Here is a 15,750-nt window from a genome sequence, read left to right as displayed (position 1 = left end):
AAGGGGGCTGGAGAGTTGGCTCAGAGGTTAAGAGCACTGACTGCTCTTTCGGAGGTACTGAGTTCGATTCCCAGCAACCACATGGTGGCTCACAACCATCTGTAATGAGATCTGGTGCCCTCTTCTGGCCTGAGGGCATACATGGAGGCTGAACACTGTGTACATAATAAATAAATCTAAAAAAAATAAAAAATAAAGTATCATAAATGATGCTGATAAAAAAATCTAGGATAAAAACAAGAACCCAGAGAATTAAACACTATAGCTTTCTATGTATCTGATCTCTGAAGTTATCTGCCACCTCTGACAAAACCAGGATTCAGTTTCAGTGCTCACATTGGACAAAAGGGATAGAATATGTACCTATCCAAAAAAAAAAAAAAATCTCTTGACATTAATGTGGACTTCTATCCTAGCCCCGCACACACCACCCAAAGAAGGTACCCAGATATCAATCTGTGCCCTACAGAAGCCAGAGAAGGTAAAAAGAGTGAAATAGTAACAGACAAGACCAGAGCATAACAAAGGGAAACTAAAATACACACAGAAAGAGCAAGTCTACCTTATGACTCACAGAAGACTGAACAGTCCACACAACTGCACAAGTATTATAAGACAGCAATTGGCAAATTCAAGAAGCAAAAGACAATAAATTCAAAATAAAAGGGATAATAAATCAAGAAAATAAAATTTCAACATACTCGGCAGGTCATACTTATATATGCTTGTGCATACATATAAATACATGTGTGTGTATGTAACAAAAAAAGAAAAAGGATATGTGAAGTGGGAACATGGGAGAGGTCCTAGAGGGTAGCTGGAGGAAGAAAAATAGGGAAAAGTAATGTAATTCTATTTCAGTTAAAAACATTTTCAAAAAGAAAATAAAATCTCAAAACCAACACACTACCTTAAAAACAAGAGCATCTGAAAATAGGTATTTCTATTTCTCAGTAGCAACAATATAAGCCAGGGTACAATAAAAATCTCATCTTTAATATGCAAACCCAAAGTTTAAATATAAGGAATGTGATTGTCAAGAATAGGTGAAATAAGTACATATTAGCCAAGCAAAATTTGATAGCTGTCTGTATGAGCATATGTGTAAGTAAACTCAGAACACTGTTTAGCACGTGTTAAACCTTTGTGCACATATGATCCATGTGATCAAGTGAAGAGTAACATAAAGGAGATAGAAGCAAGTGGATCTCTTGAGACTTTTAGGCCCATTTGTGTGAGGTTTAAAATGCAGAAAAGAGGATGTTCTAAGTAAAATATCAGAAAAATATTCCCTAGAAAGCCAAGCAAAAGAAAGCACATGATCTAAATATCACACACACACACATGCACTTACACATGGGTCCAGGGTCCACTTGTTTGTATGTGCTCAAAAGAAAAAAACACACATATCTAGTGTAAGGCAATCAACACCAAGTGTCTATCAACCATAGGATAAGTAAACTGTGGTCTATTCATACAACAAAAACACAACTATGGAGTCAATCAACTATTGCTTTGTTAGAATAATAATGTAGATTAGCATTGGGGTTAACTGAAGGATATCAAACACGAAACCCCACAGAGTACATGCTTATATGAAAATTCTAAACCAGACAAACCTCTACAATGTTTAAAGCAGTAGTCAAGTCAGAAAAAAAAAAAAATCGGTAAAATATACCTATCTGAAAAAACTTGCAAAAGGACACTATAAAAATACAATCATACTGAATGGGGGGGGGGGACGACTTTACAAGTCAGGTAGAAGGCTGGTACAAAAGAAACTTCTATGAGTAAACAAGGACGGCCTCAGCTAAGACTCCTAGCAGCAGTGGATGCATAGCTTGAAGTGGCCATCCCCATGATCAGATTGCTGACTACCCTGGTTGTCATCAGAGTGCCTTCATCCAGTGACTGAGGGAGGCAGGTACAGAGACCCATGGCCAAACACTGGGCAGAGCTTATGGAGTCCTGTTGAGGAGGAGAGAGAAATCGTAGGACCAGGAAGGTCAGGGATATCGCAGGAAAAGCCATAAAAACAGCTAGCCTGGTTCATGTGAGCCAACAACCAGAGAGTGCTGTGGGATAATGCTTTTGTACACTATAAAGATTTGTCACTCATATTGGTTTAATAAAACGCTGATTGGCCAGGAGCCAGGCAGAAAGTATAGGCAGAGCAACGAGACTAGGAGAATTCTGGGAAGAGGAAAGGCAGAGATGCAATCTCAGTCAGGCACAGAGGAAATAAGACAAGAATGTCTCACTGATGAAAGGCACTAAGCCACTTAGCTAAACATAGACAAGAATTATGGGCTAAGTTATTATAGGTAATAAGGAGCCTGAGCTAATGGGCCAATGTGTTTATAATTAACGTAGGCCTCTGTGTGCTTCTTTGAGAGTGCCCCTATAAACAAACAACATATTCATCAGAAGCCTAGGCTAAGTCACTCCAGGGGAGCATTCCTAAATGTAGCAGCAAATTTCACAACTGTCCACAAATAGACCAAGCTACACAACTGTCACATCTATGCAGAGAGTCTAGGCTGGTCCCATGCAGGCTCCCTTGAAGCATAAGTTTTTTGTTGTGTCTCGTTCCATAGCCGTTCACTCTTGTCATGTGTATGGTGTAGGCATGGATGTAAAGAGGCTAATCTGTCAGAGACATTACTGGTTGTACAGCCATAGTAACATAATTCAAGCACTTTTTTATTAAAATGAAAAAACAAGTATTTAACCCAGAGTCAGTAATCACACTATCAGATATTTTCTAAGAAAAACAGAAAACTTAACATTTACAGAAAATATCCCCAAATTGAAACCAATCCAAATGATTTTTAATGGGTAAAAACTGATATTAAAAGAATACTAATCCACCCAGTAATTTAACAGTCACTATGCACAAAGTAAAGGATTATATACATTATATGGCTTCCTTATTCAACAGTCTCAAAATGATAAAAAAAAAAAAACAACTAGAAAAAGACAGCAGATGAGCAGCTTTAAGGAAACAAGGGGGAGAAGTGAGGAAACAACAGGCAACCCCCCTCCTCACTGCAACTGTGAATAATTAAAACTCTACAGCAGTGGTTCTCAACCTGTAGGTCATGATCCCTTTAGGGGTCACCTAAGATCATCAAAAAGCCACAGATATCTACATTACAATTCATAACAGCAGCAAAACTACAGTTTAAAAAGTAGCAATGAAAATAGATTGGTTGGGGGTTCACAACAACATGAGGAACTGTATTAAGGGAAGCATTAGGAAGGTTGAGAACCAATGCTTTATAGGATTCAAGCATCCAGAACTACACAAATATTGCAAACAATATTGAGCAAAAATGTAAGAATAAGGGACTCAGAACCATGGTTCAGGAGTTAATACATTAGCTGCTCTTCTACAGGACTCAAGTTCAACTCCTGGCAGCCACATAACAGTTAATGTCAGCACAGATGACCTGTTCAAGTGTGACAGCACAGAATGTGCAAATCCGTGAATTCAAGTTACCATACACCTACTTTTTGCGTAATATCTCAGCAGTAACTATTAGAGAAATGAGTTAAAATGGATCTCAGAGTCTATCAAAAGAAACACATAACCCTAAATAACTAAACCACAGTAGACTTTGAAATCATCATAATGGAAACAGCAAACATGGAGCCTGGGGAAAGGATTTAAGCATTAGCATTTCTATAAAGGTATGGAGAGGATTGTATAAACAACAAGAAAAAAAACTGGCAAGGTTCAGAATTCATCTCTGAAGGGAAGAAAGGGGAAGGACGTAACACACAGAAAATGTAGCTACAAGAAAAGAGAACTAAAAAAAGAAAAGATAAGCTGGGCAGTGGTGGCGCACACCTTTAATTCCAGCACTTGGGAGGCAGAGGCAGGCGCATCTCTGTGAGTTCGAGACCAGCCTGGTCTACAGAGCTAGTTCCAGGACAGGCTCCAAAGCTACAGAGAAACCCTGTCCCGAAAAAAAAAAGATATGAGCCAACAATGGGGCAGGTTTCTGAGTTGGCATTGAGTCTTACAAGCAGAGTGTAAAAGGCTGTGAATACACACAGGCTATTCCTAGAGTGAAACACATCAGTCCCTACCTGATGTAAACAACTCCACGAAAGTTGTAAGTGTACATGTTCTTTCCCTGACCTCCATTTGCAGAGCTGTGTCCTCCCCCTAATACCTAGCCACATTCTGAGTCTGTACAAATGGCATTTATACATTACACTCACTATATTTCTTTCTCCCCTAGATTATTAACTCCTTAAGACAAGCAGAGTATCATTTATGCTACTGTTACTAGCTATGATAGGCATTATTAGCAGTAAGTACTCAGAAAATACTTGCTGAATGAATGACATCTATTTTTGAGAAATTGTAGTTATAATAAACAGTGCAGACTAAACAGGGGAAGAAACCAAAAAGAACAGTTTTCACAATCTTCCTAACGCTGAAACCCTTTAATACAGCTCTCCTCATGTTATGGCTACTCCCAACTAAAAAAATTATTTTTGTTATGTTGCTACTTCATATCTGTCATTTTGCTACTGTTATGAACTATAATGAAAATATCTGTGTTTTCTGATGGTCTTAGGCATCTCATGTGAAAGGCTCATTTGACTCCCAAATGATTCACAAACCATAGATTGAGAACAGCTGAAACAGAAGGAGACCAGTTAGGAAACTGATGAAGGAAGGAACACAGGCAATGGCTAAAATAAAGAAAACTGACTCAAAGAGTTAGAAATAATTATAACAGAAAATGAGATTACTATAAAATTCAAAGTATGTGTTCCTGAAAAGCTGGTTATTTAAATATTAACTGAGAATTCACTTGGTGCAATATACTAGGTACTAAAGCTACAATAATGAGCAACTGAAGAGATTATTCCACGTGAAGGATGCTTGCTGCTTAAGCATAAGGACTTAAATCTTGATTCCCTAGCACCTGCATAAAAGGCTGGGCACAGTGGCATAACCTGTAGCTCAGCATTAGGAAGGACACACAGATCCAGGGGCTAGATGGCCAGACAATCTAGCCTAAATAGTGAGGTTCAGGTTCAACAGGAACTTAATGAAAAATTGCATAAAGAATAATAGAGGAACATATCCAACATCAGCTCTGGCTTTAAGAACGTACAGGTGAACACACACTCACAAGTATAATGATAAGCAAATATAAAAAATGTATGCCCTGGTTATAACAGAGATGGTAGAAACTATAGAACAGATCTTGAGGAAAATTAAGTTTCATCTAAAAGGTAGCTCTATTTTACTATTTAAAATCTAAACTTTAGATTCTAAAGTTTTATTTAAAAAAAAAAAAGTACGACCATACAATGTTTTGGTAACATCTACTGTTTATGCTATGCAAATTTAAACTTTTAATAAAGAAAATGTGAGGCAGGGGATGGAAACATGGCCCAGCACTAAAGAGCACTGACTGTTCTAAAGAACATGAGTTTTGATTCCCAGCACCCACATGGAGGCTCACAACCATCTTTAACTCCAGTTCCAAGGGATCCATTTCTGGCCTCTGCAAGCGCTGCACATATGTGGTGCAAGCAAAACACCCATACACATAAAAAAAAAAAAAAGTTAATGTGAGATTGAGGAAATAGCTCGAGTAGTAAAGTGTTACATAATCATGAGGACCTGAGTTTACCTCCAGAACCCATTATAAAAAGGCAATGTAGGGAAGGGATGGAAAGATCCCTGAGATTTGCAGCCAAAAAAAAAAAAAAAAGAGGCGGGGGTGGCATCCTGAAAAACAATACCAAAAGCTAACCTCCATATGTACCTGAACACACACAATCACAAACACATCTGCATAAACACACATACCTACACACAGGAAGGGAGAGAGTGAGGAAGGGATGGAGGGAGGACAGGCATGTGAACTCCAGCACAGTGCAGACACAAGCCAAGTTCAGTCTTGTCTATGTAACAAACTCCAGGCCAGTCAAGAGTAAGACTATCTCAAAAGAGGGGGTTAGAGAGTATAAGAAGAACTGAGATTCAAAGACTGAACACTGAGGAAATAAATATATTGATGGGGAAGAAATCAGGAAAGAAAGTCAAGGGGCATAACAAATACGAATGCACCAGGACAATAGAGATGTCTGAAGATGGAGGGTAGCAATTACACAAAACGACCTCAGCAAATACTTCCTCGAACGTGGATGATATTTTTTAAAAATGTTCCTGAGCGATAAAACGAAATCACAAGGTAAATAAAAAGGTGAAAAGGAAGCAGAAAGGAAGCAAGGCAGAAAAGGGATGTAGGAAATGGGATCTACACTCCAAACTGCAGTCTTCCCCAAGATGGAACCAGCAGGTGGCACATTCATTAAAGATAATCCATACAGCAATTAAACAGAATGAGAAATTAGGCTTATTCTTATCAAGAACAATGGAAAAATCTAACAAGAGAAACTCTTAACAGTGGGGAGAGACAAATAAATGAAGCTATTCTCCTTTAAATGCATAACCTTACAGCAACATTTATTTATATTCCAACTGTTTAAACAAAAATGGTATTTCCACACAGTGTGCAATAACTTAGCTAGCATCAAATTCAAACGTTGTCAAAACTCCTTAATATTTCTAATGACAGTGTTAACAGCCCTCGTGTATTGAAAGAGGATTGTTTCTCAGTATCAGTTGTATGTGCAAGCCCTATCTGATGAAAAGAGAAAAATCACCACTGATGGAGGAGGGTCATATGTCTATTGGTTAATAAAGAAACTGCCTTGGCACTTTTGATAGGATAGCAGCTTAGATAGGCAGAGTAGACAGAACAAACAGAATGCTGGGAGAAAGAAGCCGAGTCAGGCAGTCACCATGATTCTCCCACCCAACACAGACTCAGGTTAAGATCTTCCCTGGTAAGCCACCTCGTGATGCTACACACATTATTAGAAATGGGTTAAAGCAAGATGTGAGAGTTAGCTAAAACTAATGGGCCAAGCAGTGTTTAAAAGTTTCTGTGTAATTATTTTGGGTGTAAAGCTAGCCAGGTGGCGGGACACAGCCCCTACTACATACCACTACAACACATCTGGTTTTAATCAATTAAATTGTCTTCGGTACAAATATGCTCTTTAATGATTATTCTTATGTGTGTCAATAAAATATAGTACAGTTGTTCCCTCTGTTTTGGTGCACATTTGTGGCTCAATTAAATATGGAACAAGAATGTTCTGTTTTACTTCTGTGCTGTATGCAGACTTACCATTATTCTCGAAGCAATACAGCTTGAACAACTCTTTACCTAATGCATTCACTGGATTAGAAAACAAAGTCATCTAGATAAGACGCCAAATATAAAAGAAAATGTGGGGAGTCTATGTGAACATAATTTGGTCATTTTATGTATGGGACTTGAACATTTGTAGATTCTGGAACCAATTCAACAGACCCTGGGAAATAACCACAGTTTCCAGTAGTTCTTTTACAAAACACAACATTTTTTTGTTTTGTTTTGTTCTGTTTTGTTTTTGGAGTTAGAGTTTCTCTGTAGCTTTGGAGCCTGTCCTGGAACTAGCTCTTGTAGACCAGGCTGGCCTTGAACTCACAGAGATTTGCCTATCTCTGGCTTCCAAGTGCTGGGATTAAAGAAGTGCACCACCATTGCCCGGCTAAACAGATCAATTTTTGAGTTCATGTTTTGTTCATGTTATTTAAAAAAAAAAAAAGACATGGTCATATCTTGTATTCATCTTCTTTAAAAAGTCAAGCACGGTGGCTTTTGCCTTTGATCTCAGCAGTAGATGGATTTACGTTGAGTTTGAGGCCAGCCAGATCTACATAGTGAGCTCCAGAACAACCAAGAGTACATAATGGGACTTTAAAAAAAAAAGGTTCCATTAAGTCTCTTTACAAGTAGCATGTTTTATATAAATAGTAGTAACTGTTCTCATTTATTGAAAGCCTTTTTATTTCTCTAGTCAGCAGTCAACTCAATGTCCATTACAACAGAATAAAATTATTGAACCTCTCTACTATCAAATCTCAGGCAGACATTCTTGCACCTCTTCTCTTTATAGACTACTTCACTGATAATATGGAAGCTCAAACAAGAACTTCCACAGCCTCCCATCACTAAATAAAATGTCTAGATATATTTGCACCTATCTTCTACTGTCCCTAGGAAGGAAAAACCAACCCACTGTGGCACAGAGACCTCAGGCTCTGCAGCTGAGAGCTTCACTCCATTAGTTCTCTTGTCTCTTCACCATGTATCACACCTTACCTACTATATCTTTTCAGTATTTAAACACTATTCTTGGACAGAAGGCAAGCAGGTATTCACAGAAGGAAAGGCAAATAGCACACGTGCTTAGACTACATTTCTCATACTAATCCAATACAGCTTCTCAGTAAAACTAAAATCACTAAATTCAACACTAAAATCAGTTGTAATGTTTTCATCATGATCATTGTGGCAGACTGCAGAAAGGTCAACAATTTCCCTGCATCTCCAAGCATGCAATGTGGCTTGCTTTCTCCATCGAGAAGTACAGATGAGCTAGGGGCATAGCTCAATGGAGTACCCGTCTACCATGACCAAGGCCTTTGGGTTTGATCCATAGCACCACCAAGTTAAGAAAGGTTTCTAGCCTTCAATCTGAACCTGACCTGACCAGAAAATGACAAGCTCAATAAGGTCCTGGACGTTTGAGCAAGCCTACAATATCCCTTTGTAATTATCCATTTGTTAAATGAGAAAAAGAGCCAGGCATGGTGGCATATACCTGTATCCAGAGAAGGTAGACAAAATAGGAAGTTCAAGGTCACCCTCAGCTACATTTTGTCAGCCAAGTTTGCGGACAGTTTGTTGGCTATATGAAACCCCATTTCAAAATATCAAAATTAAAAACCATACAAAGAAAGAAACCAGTTAATCCAAATATGGTCATCAAGAAGTCAGCCCTAGCCAAACCACCAAGTAATCACATATACATACTTGGAGAAGCCTCACACAGATCAGCAGAACCACCCTGATCGTCCAAATTCATCCAAATACAAATTGCCAATTTGTAGAACTAGAACTGGGAATTATGTCAAGGGTGATTTGTTACACAGTGAAAGCTAAATAAATGCCACAGGTTTTTATGTTACTAAATCAAATGAAATGCCTTCTGACCCTTACCTACTCCCCTTTAACAATATGACAAGAGTTGACCAGAGTTTCCTTCTTGAGACACTACTTTCCTTCAATCTCTAGTACTTTTACTTTTTACTGAGTTTTTCCTCCTACTCTACTAGTCACAGTTATCCCTCTTACTTCCTTCCCTTCCACCCAACCTCTTTTTGTATGGCAGTTTTCTCTGAAATTGGAACAGTCTGAGATTGAAACATTCCATCTCCCAGGGAAGCACCTTAACACAAACTCCAATTAGCTTCAGTAAGTCCCTGAAACTGATTAGATTCACTAGGCCTCTCCCTCCCACAATAAGTCAGATAAGCTTCAAAAACAAACAAACCGAGAAAAAAAAAAAAAAAAAAAGAACAGAGCAGCTGCCTGAAAGAAGCAGAAAACAGCCAAACTGCATAGAAGAGGTCTAGATCAACTGAACTACTGGATAGGATACTCCTCAACATATTGATAGTTGTCTGCAGGCTGTGCAGTAGCTCCAGGTTCCCAGTTTTTATGAGCTGTCACCCATGTTGAGTGGGTCTTTGGGTGATTTCTGGTCCTCTAATCCCTCACCTTCAGTTCTGTAAGTAACCCCAATAAAACTCATTGGTTCACCAATGTGGACTTGGATGGTATCCATATTTGGTCTGTCGTGGGTTCCCTTACCTGGGGTGATTAGATAGATGTATGTGTTGAGTCTCTCCAGGAGACTGTCACGCAACACCTCTAAATATCAACAGTCTACCAGTGCTTAATTTATCTACTCTATTCTTCTTGACTACACAGATTTCTCTTTCATGGTGACACGCTTTATTATTAAACCCTCAAGACAATGAAGAAAACATACCAAGTTATCTTCACTCTGAACATACAGTCCATGCATACAACAGCCTCCTTAATATGACATTTGGATCATCAACGACACAGAGAAATTGAGAGACCTGAACTAAATCAAGTCTCCAAATTTCCTCCCAGTCCACAAACCTCTCATTCTTTTGTCTTCTGTCTCAGCATTACCTTTATGCACTTACTTCTATCTCCCAGAAAACTAGAAACAGTCCTTGACAACTTCTTTTTCAATATTGAGAGTTAATAATCAAGTCCTATAAATGCTATCTGCAAAGCAAATTAAACCCACTACCCTTAGTTAGCCATCACTTCATCACAAACTAATCTGAGCTACCTCCAATTCATTATTCACACAGCAGCTAGGAAGACTTTAATATGCCAACGTCTTCCTATCACTGCCTTATTGAAATTTTTAGACAGTTTGGTTACTAGAATATGATCAAAATATACCAATGTGAACACTTTCTCATTACGCTTCAGTCACGTGTCTATCCTTTAAAGGTGTCAAACCAAGACCTTTCTGTCTGAGGATATGCTATCCTGATGCATGAGAAACTTCTCACAGGTCCTCATGCCCAGCTAGCACTGACTTGATGTGGGAGGTGATGTATGCTGTGAATGTTTTATTGCCATTGGTTAATAAAGAAGCTGCTTTCAACACATTTCCAGAAACCCAACAATTTTCTCTTCCAATAGAAGAATTACATTCAAAAATATTTTTATGAGAAAAAGCAGGCATCAACAAGGATACAGTTTCATGAAGTGTAGAATATTATCAATGTGGAATGTAGTATACAATCATTACACAGTTGCATATCTGGTCAGTGAAATGACTTACAGGGTACAGGCTCTTGGCGGCAAGGTTGAGGACCTCACTTTCCTACTTCCCTCCAAGTTATCCCAACCTCCTCTTGTGTGCCCACATATATACATAATGCGTACACACAAATATAATAAGTAAACATAAGAAGAAACCTTTTTAAAAAGAATAAATTGTGTTGGCATAACCAATATGCTGTGATCTGTGCTTAAATGTATGCACAAGATATGGATAATATGAATATAAAAAGACATTTTCTATACAACTAGCACTACCAATACAAAGCAAAACAAGCTAGGGGCTAGTTAAGATGGCCCAGCAGGTAAAGGCACCTGCAATCAAGCCTGACAATATGAGTTCAATCCCCAGAACACACATGGTGGACGGAGAGAACTGACTCTCACAATTTGTCCTCTGGCTTCCACAGGCATGTAGTGTCTCACTACACAAATACACACACTAAAATAAATAATGCATTCTTAAATATTGTGTAGCACAGTAGCACATTAATCTCAGCACTCTCAAGCCTATCTCTGTGAATTCAAGGCCAGCCTGATCTATATAATGAGTTCCATGTAAAGCTACATAGTGAGAACTCCTCTTCAAAAAAATCTATACACGCCGGGCGGTGGTGGCGCACGCCTTTAATCCCAGCACTCGGGAGGCAGAGGCAGGCGGATCTCTGTAAGTTCGAGACCAGCCTGGTCTACAAGAACTAGTTCCAGGACAGGTTCCAAAACCACAGAGAAACCCTGTCTCGAAAAACCAAAAAAAAAAAACTATACCCATACACAATCAATCACTGTACATAATATAATTTGGAAATCAAAAAGCCCTAAAATAAAATACTAAACAACATTAACATGGATAAAGGGAAGAAGATACAAACTGAGAAGTCTTTGTATTCGTGTCAATTTTTTCTTGTTATTTTGTTTTGTTTTGAGTTTCCCTGTGTAGCCCTGGCTGTACTAGAACTTACCCTGCAGAACAAGGTGGCTTTGAACTCAGAGATGTGCCTGTATCTGCCACCCCAGTGTTGAGACTAAAGGCATGTGCCGCCACCACCAAACTTTAGAAGCAGAATTTCAAGGGTAACATAACAGGTTTTTAAGAAAAAAATTATTGACTGTAAATTTCACCAGAAAAAAAAAAAGGAAAAGATTAGCAGACAAATATAAACAACCATTTTAAAGCAAACAAGCAAAGACAAAAGAGAGGCATGGTAAATAAAAGCAGAAATTGTCACTAAAATTCCAGCATTCTGGATGCTAAAGCAGAAGTATGGCAGGTTTGATGCTAGTCTGGGCTACACAAAAAATTCTGGGCCACCTTAGGCTACTCAGCAAGATTCTGTCCCTTGTTTGTTCATTTGTTTGTTTTTCTTTTTTTAAAAGATTTATTGTTTGTTTGTTTATTTATTTATTATTTATGCAACATTCTGCTTTCATGTATGCATGCCAGAAGAGGGCGCCAGGTCTCATTACAGACGGTCGTGAGCCACCATGTGGTTGCTGGGAATTGAACTCAGGACCTCTGGAAGAGCAACCAGTGCTCTTAACCACTGAGCCATCTCTCCAGCCCTATTTGTTTTTCAAGACAAGGTTTCTCTGTGTAACAGCTCTGGCTGTCCTAGAACTTGCTCTGTAAACCAGGCTGGCCTCGAACTCAGAGATCCACGTGGCTCTGCTTCCCAAGTGCTGGGATTACAGGCGTGTGCCACCAGGCCCAGCAAGACTCTGACTTAAAAGGCCTCGAAATTGAAAACATAATTTAGAAGCCAACAACCAAAATCAGGTACTTATATTCTTTTTTAACATTTATTTTATTATCAAATATGTGTATATGTGTCTGGATATGTGTGTGTAAGTACATGCCCAAGGAGGCCAGAAGGCTTATCCATCTGGGGAGATGGAGTTACAGTCAGTTGTGAGCTGCCTAATGTTGGTGTTAGGAACTGAACTCAGGTCTCCTTCAAAAGCAATATGCACTCTTAACCACTAAGCCCCAGTGCCTCTCTATATATGCATATTTCGCATGTATTATATATCTTTGTGCATATATTATATATTTATGCATGCATCATATATATTTATGGATGTGTAATATATCTGTGCATATATTATTTGGGAGTGGTTTGTTTGTTTTCAGACAGGGTAGTTTGTCCTAATTGTACCAGAATTAACTCTGTAGACCAGGCTGCCCTCAAACTCAGAAATCTGCTTGCCTCTGCCTCCCAAGTGCTTGGATTAAAAGTATGTGCAGCCAACATCTGGCTAATGCCTATACTCTTAACAGACGAAGCAGTTTTTAAAACACAAAGAAGAACTGGAGAGAATGATTCAGTCAGTCAAGTGCTCACTTTGAAAGTCTAAGTGCCTGAGTTGAGCTCCAGAGCCTATATAAAGCTCCCCCTGGCAATCCTGGTCCTGGGGAAGTAGAGATAAGAGGATCCCCAGGACAGCCCAGTTTAAGATTCCATCCAGAAAAGATTATATTCAAGCCACAAGCAAAGTGATTCAAATTCATGTAAACTATTGAACATGAAAATTAATCAACCTAATTTATATCAAACATCATACAAATTTTGGGGGTGTTTTTCTTTTTTTTTGTCTCATAGTACAAGTTTTAAAACATCTTTCCTACTACTGATAGATTATACACTAGAAAAACCAGAGGTCATAATTAACAAATCCGATTAATTTTTAGAGCCCCACTTCTTAAGCTATGGATCACAAGCCCCGTTTGGGGTCATGTAATTAAATGTGACAGTTGTAGAAACTCTGGCAGTATTAAAACGTTTCTTAGCACATAATGACCAAAGTCAAATGCACAATGAATATAAAACATAAATAAGACCACACCCGTTCGCATCATACAACTTCAATGCTGCCTTGGTTCTGAACACACAGCACCGTGTGAGACCACATGACACCACACCAACACCACCTCACAGTACTTCGGCCCAGCTAAAAGGTGTGCAGTAGACTGTTGTTTTTACTGTACACACAGTCTTCTGTTCTTATAGACTTGTGACTTAGTTACTATTTCCTATGGTCATTCCTCTGCATGTAAATATTAAGTCATCTTTGGACTGTATTGTGTTAGCATGTGAGATTTTAAAAACTTCTGTTCTCAGTTGCTACCTTGAGTTTTATTAAGAAACTGTTAAATATGGGGCAGGAGAATTGGCTTAGTCAGCTGAACAAGCACAAGGACCTGAGTCTGGGTCCCCAGCGCTCATGTCAAAGCTGAATGTGTTGATGCTTCCCTGTAACCCACAGACCCAGTCTAACTAAATCAATGAGCTCCAGGCTTAATGAAATACCTATCTCAAAAAGAAGATAGAATGACCAAGGAGAACATCCATCACCATCCTCTGACCTACACCCACACCCACATACACACACACACATACACACACACACATACACATACACACACACATACACCCACACAGAGGCACACATGCATGCACCACAACACACATACTGGTCAAAACAACAACAACAAAAATTATATTCTGGCTTGTGATTAAAAGAGAATTTCAAACAAGTTCTAAAACAGCCATAAGCATACTTCTGCCATTCAATACTATGTATTTATGTGAAGGATATTCTCAGCACTGATGACTGAAAAATGTTGAGATGTTCAATTCTGCAGTATCAAATACTCAGCCAAGATTCAATTTTTTTTTTTTTTTTTTTTGGATTTTCGAGACAGGGTTTCTCTGTAGCTTTGGAGCCTGTCCTGGAACTAGCTCTATAGACCAGGCTGGTCTCAAACTCACAGAGATCCACCTGCCTCTGCCTCCTGAGTGCTGGGATTAAAGGCGTGCACCACCATCGCCCGGCCCCAAGATTCAATTTTTATGTTAAAAAAATCTATTGCTAGTATAAAAATTTACTTTTTCTTTAATGGTAAAATTATATAAACAACAAAAATTATTTTAAAATAAATTTCTTTATAATTATCAATAAATAGTTGGGCGGTGGTGGCACACGCCTTCAGTCCCAGCACTCAGGAGGTAGAGGCAGGTGATTCTCTGTGAATCAAGGACAGTCTGATCGAAAGTGGGTTCCAAGACAGGCAGTGCTGCTACACAGAGAAACCATCTCAAAATGAAAAAAAATTTACCAATAAATATTGTAATTGTACACCTGCTTTTACATCTATTCTCCAGGTCAAATAAGCATTTCTCAGGCAAGATGAAGTCATGAGCAGAAAAGGTTTTAAGAAACTCAGATTTGCTGGGTGGTGGTGATGCAGGCCTTTATCCCAACACTCAGGGGGCAGAGAGAGGCAGGCTTCTCTGAGTTTGAAGTCAGCATGGTCTACAAAGTGATTCCAGGACAGCTGGAGCTGTTATACAGCGAAACTCTGTCTCAAAAAACTACACAAACAAACACACATACATACATACACGCAGAGAGAGAAAAAAAACGCAAACCTCAGATTTACAGACCCCAGAGCCCTCACTGAACCTTTTTTCAAACAAGCAATCTAAGGTGACAACCATCTGTCTACAATGCATGTCTTAATAAAGTCAAATCATCCTAACTAAAATGCAATTTAATAAAACAAGGACATACCCTATGTTACGAAATGTAAAAAAACATACAAACCATAAAATAACTCTGGTTTAAACACACACACACAAACACACACACAAGAAATGGGGCTTGAGAGATGGCACAGCAGTTAAGAACATTGGGACTCAGGTTCAGTTTCCCACATGCACATGGCAGCTCACAACCACACCCCAGTGACACATCTCCAACAAGGCCACACCTCCATCTGTAACTCCAGTTACAGGGGACCCAATACCCTCTTGTGATGGAGGAAGGTCATTGGTTAATTAAATAAAGAAGCTGCTTGCCCTGATAGGTTAAAACAGGTGGGAGGAGTAAACAGTGCAGAATGCTGGGAGGAAGAGGAAGTGAG

At 38.9% G+C, this 15,750-nt stretch overlaps 1 protein-coding gene across 1 annotated transcript in view; it reads right to left on the bottom strand.

Annotated features, from left to right (window-relative positions):
* Pds5b (PDS5 cohesin associated factor B) overlaps nucleotides 1-15,750 on the bottom strand; it is a 156,415-nt gene that overhangs the window by 104,613 nt on the left and 36,052 nt on the right. The window lies entirely within an intron of this gene.

Source organism: Microtus ochrogaster, unplaced genomic scaffold (assembly GCF_000317375.1).
Source record: "Microtus ochrogaster isolate Prairie Vole_2 unplaced genomic scaffold, MicOch1.0 UNK102, whole genome shotgun sequence".
NCBI lineage: Eukaryota > Metazoa > Chordata > Mammalia > Rodentia > Cricetidae > Microtus > Microtus ochrogaster.
Note: the sequence above shows the minus strand (reverse complement) of the source record. Positions and strands in the feature narration are given on the sequence as shown.